Source organism: Sinocyclocheilus grahami, unplaced genomic scaffold, assembly GCF_001515645.1.
Source record: "Sinocyclocheilus grahami isolate Dianchi unplaced genomic scaffold, SAMN03320097.WGS_v1.1 scaffold29.1, whole genome shotgun sequence".
NCBI lineage: Eukaryota > Metazoa > Chordata > Actinopteri > Cypriniformes > Cyprinidae > Sinocyclocheilus > Sinocyclocheilus grahami.
In genome coordinates, this window is record NW_015505208.1 from 794,976 (window position 1) to 800,975 (window position 6,000).

At 44.4% G+C, this 6,000-nt stretch overlaps 1 pseudogene; it reads left to right on the forward strand.

Annotated features, from left to right (window-relative positions):
• Positions 1–533: 533 nt before the first annotated feature.
• Positions 534–2,788, forward strand: LOC107571486 (uncharacterized; annotated as a pseudogene).
• Positions 2,789–6,000: the final 3,212 nt, after the last annotated feature.

Consider the following 6,000-nt stretch of genomic DNA (forward strand, 5'->3'; position numbering starts at 1 on the left):
CCACAAAGAGGGTGGTGACAGCTGGAGAGACAGCAACCGGGGCAGGGAGGGTTAGCTTCCCAAGCTGCAGCACCCGTGAGGGGGCACCCATTAATAAGCAATGGGAAACCCTAAGGGACTATACCCCCAGAGGTGCCCGAGAGGGGGGGAGAATGAGCACCTCAACAGGACAGATACACAGCTACTGACCCAAGCTCATGGACATAAGACTACGAGTGCAGTTTGCAAATGCGGTAAAGTCTGCAAACACCTGCATGGCCTTAAGATCCACCAGGCCAGAATAAAGTGCTTGTCTGGAACACAAGTGATGTCAAGTACCTGGTGAGACGCAGGAGGAGCCCGGCCCGGAGTCACCCCACAGTGCCCAGACCCTCCACGCACCACTAGATCATTTCCAAGCAAGGCTTTCAGAACATCGTCAGGTTAAGTGGCCCGCCGCTAATAAGGAAAATGAGTGGCACTAGTTTGATGAGGATGTGGACAAGATTTTTCAAGTAACAGCCAGAGGGGATGCTGACCGGAGGGTGCAAACAATGTGCTCAATAACTATCAACATAGCTGCTGAGAGATTTGGCCTGAAGAAGCAGCGCCCATCTAGTGGTACTTCGGGACCAAATCGTCGGCAGGAGAAGATCCGACAGTTGAGCAGGAGCTCAGTGTGCTTAGAAGGCAGTTTAAGCAGGCAAATGAGGAGGATAAAGCTGCCCTGGCTGAGCTCCGGAACGTCGTAAGGAGTAAGCTCACTACCACCCGTTGAGCTGAGTGGCACAGAACGAGGGGCAAGGAGAGGGCTTGCAGACGGGCAGAGTTTGTCGCAAATTCCTTCGGATTCACCAGGAGACTCCTCGGGCAGAAGCATAACGGTCGACTCACCTGCACTCAAGACGAGGTTGATAAGTACCTCAGCACCAATTACAGCGATAGAACAAGAGATCAGGAACTTGGAACGTGTAGCACGTTGATAACCCCACCAGAACGCAGTGTGGATTTTAACCTCAAGGACCCAACCTTGAGAGAGGGTCAGGAGGATGTCAAAGCAGCTAGGACGAACTCAGCACAAGGTCCAAGTGGAGTGCCCCACGCGGTCTACAAGAGGTGTCCCAAACTCCTTCAGCGCCTATGGAAAATCATCTAAGTAATCTGGAGGAGGGGAAAAGTGGCACAGCAGTGGAGACATGCAGAGGGTGTCTGGATTCCGAAGGAGGAGAACTCAAGTAACATTGAGCAGTTCAGGGTCGTCTCACTCCTCAGCGTGGAGGTGAAGATATTTTTCAGCATCGTTGCCCGACATATGACAGAGTTTCTCCTGCAGAATTAATACATTGACACCACTGTTCAGAAAGGTGGGATCCCAAAAGTGCCAGGCTGTATGGAGCACAGAGGAGTTATCACCCAGCTAATCCGGGAGGCTTGAGAAGATGACGGGGACCTGGCAGTGCTGTGGCTCGACCTTGCCAACGCTTATGGGTCAATCCCGCACAAGCTGGTGGAAACCTCACTGATTCGACATCATGTTCGAGATAGAATCAGGGACCTCATTTTGAACTATTACAGCTGCTTTAATTTGAGAGTCACCTCTGGAACAATAACATCAGCATTTCATAGGCTGGAGAAAGAAATAATCACAGGGTGTACTATCTCAGTGATCTTGTTCGCTTTAGCTATGAATATGCTAGCAGAGGTTAGCAGTTAACTGAGGTGGCATGCAGAGGCCCACTCACCTGGTTAGCTGTGCAACAGCCCCCTATCAGAGCATTTATGGACGATCTGACGGTAACTACGACATCCGTACCAGGCTGCAAAACGCCTCATCAGTTGGGCCCGAATGGACTTTAAGCCAGCCAAGTCCCGATCCCTTGTGGTGAGGAAGGGAAACGTAACCGATAAGTTCCGTGTCTCCCTCGGAGGAGTACAAATTCCGTCAATCACAGAGAAACCAGTAAAGAGCCTGGGAAAATTCTTCAACAGCACACTTAGGGACACAGCCACACTCCATGAAACTGGGAAGGAGTTGCACACCTGGATTGCTGCCGTGGACAAGTCAGGGCTGCCAGGAAAGTTCAAAGCCTGGATTTACCAGCATGGCATTCTGCCACGACTCCTCTGGCCATTGCTGGTCTACGACGTCCCCCTAACCACTGTCGAGGGCTTAGAGAGGAAGATCAGCCACTCTCTACGTAGGTGGTTGGGTCTCCCGCGTAGTATCACCATCATAGCCCTATATGGAAGGAAGAACAAGCTACAACTCCCCTTCAGTGGCCTATCGGAGGAGTTTATGGTTTCCCGAGAAAGAGAATACTGCTATACAGAGAATCAAATGATCAAGTGTCCTCAGCTGGCATCGAGGTGAGGACGGGTAGGAAGTGGAGGGCCCAGGAGGCAGTTGACCAGGCTGAAGCACGGCTGCGGTATGCTGGTGGGGACAGTGACTTCAGGATGCGTAGGGCTTGGCTGTTACCAGAAACCTCGGTATGATAAGGCCCGTGGAAAGGACAGGTGTCAACTAGTCCAAGAAGAAATCCGAGCAGGGGTGGAGGAAAGGCACATCAGTAGGATGGTGGGGATGCAACAACAAGGGGCATGGTCTCGATGGGAACAAGCAATGGGCCGAAAGATCTAGTGGACTGAGCTGTGGAAAGCGGAGCCATACCGGATCCAGTACCTTATCCAATCAGTCAACGATGTCCTCCCCAGTCCAACCAACCTCTTCTCATGGGGCCTGAAAGACACCCCTGCATGCCTCCTGTGCCAAAAAAGAGGATCCCTATAGCACATATTAAAGGGTTAGTTCACCCAAAAATGTAAATTAGGCTGCATTTTACTCACCCCCGAATCATCCTAGGTGTATATGACTTCTTTTTTCAGACGAATCCAGTCGGAGTTATATAAAAAATGGTCTTTGATCTTTCAAGCTCTATCATTGCAGTCAGCGGGTGTTACATTGCTTGAGTCCAAAAGAAGTTAAATAAAATGTCTCACATGGCTCCGGGGGGTGAACAAAGGCCTCCTGTAGCAAATCGATGCGTTTTTGTAAGAAAAATATCCATATTCAAAATGTAATAATCACTTTAATAATCACTTTAATGACCAACCCTAACCCCGCTCCTGCGTTAATTGCGTAAAATATTTTTAACGCGTTAAGCTGAAAAAATAATCACCTGCGTTAACGCGCTAATTTTGACACCACTAAAATATATATTTATTTATTTATTAATATCAACACTGCACCACCTGCGGTAGTTGGTCCATTACCACAGCGGTGGTAAAAATCTGCCACCGTCACAGCCCTACTCCAAAGAGAAAGGAAAAATTGAAATCGCATGATATGACCCCTTTAAGATTCTCAAGTTGGTAAACTAATTAATTAATTAATAAGGGGGGGAAAAAGTAGATCAAGAATCGTTCTGGAATCGGATCGTGACTCCCAGAATCGGAATCAGATCTGATCGTGAGTAAATCAGTTTGACTAAAGATTCCCACCCCTATTCGCCTCCAGTAAAACTCCCGTAATTTGTATGGCCCAAACCTCATCATATGAATAGTCACGTCAACAAATTCCAAGGTTGCCCAGTTTCCAGATCTTGTATGAAACGCATCCTTCTCACGCAATCGACACATACAAATTTCAACCCATTTGTCCCCTCAACTTGGGAGTGGAGGGGAGAAAGACTCGGGTGGTGCTCCGGTGAAAAAAAACAAATATACATGCAAATTGAGATATACAGTGGGGAAAAAAAGTATTTAGTCAGCCACCAATTGTGCAAGTTCTCCCACTTAAAAAGATGAGAGAGGCCTGTAATTTTCATCATAGGTCGGATCGTGACTCCCAGAATCGGAATCAGATCTGATCGTGAGTAAATCAGTTTGACTAAAGATTCCCACCCCTATTCGCCTCCAGTAAAACTCCCGTAATTTGTATGGCCCAAACCTCATCATATGAATAGTCACGTCAACAAATTCCAAGGTTGCCCAGTTTCCAGATCTTGTATGAAACGCATCCTTCTCACGCAATCGACACATACAAATTTCAACCCATTTGTCCCCTCAACTTGGGAGTGGAGGGGAGAAAGACTCGGGTGGTGTTACACACCAGTTTCAAAATTTGAGTTGAATTACTGAAATAAATTAACTTTTCCACGACATTCTAATTTATTGAGATGCACCTGTAATCAAGATCTTCCCCGCATTGAGCATCTATATTTCTCTAATATTTTGAATGAATAACGCAGCAACTGCGTGTCTCGTGGGCTAGACTAACACATTAAACTACAATGTCACTTACATCATCTTCACCGCATCTCGTGCTCCACTGATGACGCTCCCTGACGCACATCTAACGTTGGATTGTACTATTTTTGCATTCAAATGCAAATGTTTATTTTAAATTTGACTAATATTCATTCTTTACTCACAATCTCCTAATCACAGGCAGGCACAGCACTCATGTTAGTGTTTGTGTGTGCTGTCTGCGTCACTCATAGCACGTGCCTATAGTGTGCACTATATTAAATTTTTTTAATATTGTTATCGAAGAAGGTGTACCGTCAATATATATCGATACTGTTTTATCGCCCAGGCCTAGCTTACACTTCAAAAGGCTATGTTTAATTGATTAAATATGAGCGCTGCAAGTTGCAAAATCAGGTGCTGCGCTACTTTGTTTACTGCGGTTACCGGGGAAATGGCTATATTCCTGGCGAAAAGCGAAAGAATGACGAGAGAAAGAATTAGCATTTTTCAATAAGCCCTTTCTGCTTTTTGTTTTAGTCCAAAGCTAAAAACTACAAATTTTACACAGAAAACACGCAGTTTGATATACACACAGTTTAAATAATTGTTTTATAATAATTGTTCAAATTAATATGATAAATTAATATAATAATAAAAATATAATAATTGATATTGCCCCGATTTGCAGCATGTTTTGTATTTTTTAAATGCAAATTTTTGTAAATTTGCAGCACATGTGCTGTTAAACTGATGAAGATGTTTTCTTAATTTGCTGGTGCTTTTTCTATTTCCATGTGTTTCCTGAAGTTGCAGCGCGTTGAGCACTCTCGGCCACTATACTCACGTGCTATAAGACAAATTTGTGGAAATTACTGCGTTGCGATGGCGTAATTTTAGAGAATGTTTAAAATTGTGTGTAAAACTCATACGTATGCTGTTCAGACATATAGTACATACAAACAACAGTACTTTTAAGTTAGTATTTTACAATCTTGAAACCGTTAACGGGGTCCCTTTGGTTAACCGAAGATAATAGTGCTCTGCTCTCGACCATCCTGGTAGTGACCACGACTTGGCACAACCAAGTAATCAGTGTAGTTTGCAGAAATGTATTTCAATACATTTAAAGCTGCAGTCCATAAGTTTTGCAGTTATTTGCGAAATTATCATCTTTACGTGGGCTAATGTTTTGAGGAGTATGTGTGGCTGTCATCAAAGACTATTTGCTATCAGTCACCGCACCTGTCTGGCTATTCACTGTACTTCGGAATCACAGATTCAACGTCTTGGAAGTATGACCCAAATAAAAACTTTTTACTGGAAAATTTCACCTGAAAAAGTAACATGTCTGCCACTTTTGTTCTGACCAATTGAGAAAAAATATCCATTACAATACATTGCGCTACCAATTGTGATTAAATCTAACGATCGCTTAGCTCATATCACATCAAACCGTGCAAATTATATATATACTTTGTTCTCAAATTGTTAATGTTAACAACATCAGCATTGCGTGACTACATGTGTGTTAGCTGGGTTGTGTATTACCTGTAGACTGCTGGTGACTACGGGTGAATCTCCATTGGTCACTGATTATTGTTGTATGGACCTTTTTGAATTACAATCCGCCATCAAAATAATTTAATTATTCCAGCTGCTGTGAGAAAAGGCCATAAATAATCTGCCACCTGTCTGGTGTTGAGGTTATTCTAAACGATTCTACTGAATCCCAAATAACACACACACACACACACACACACACACACACAC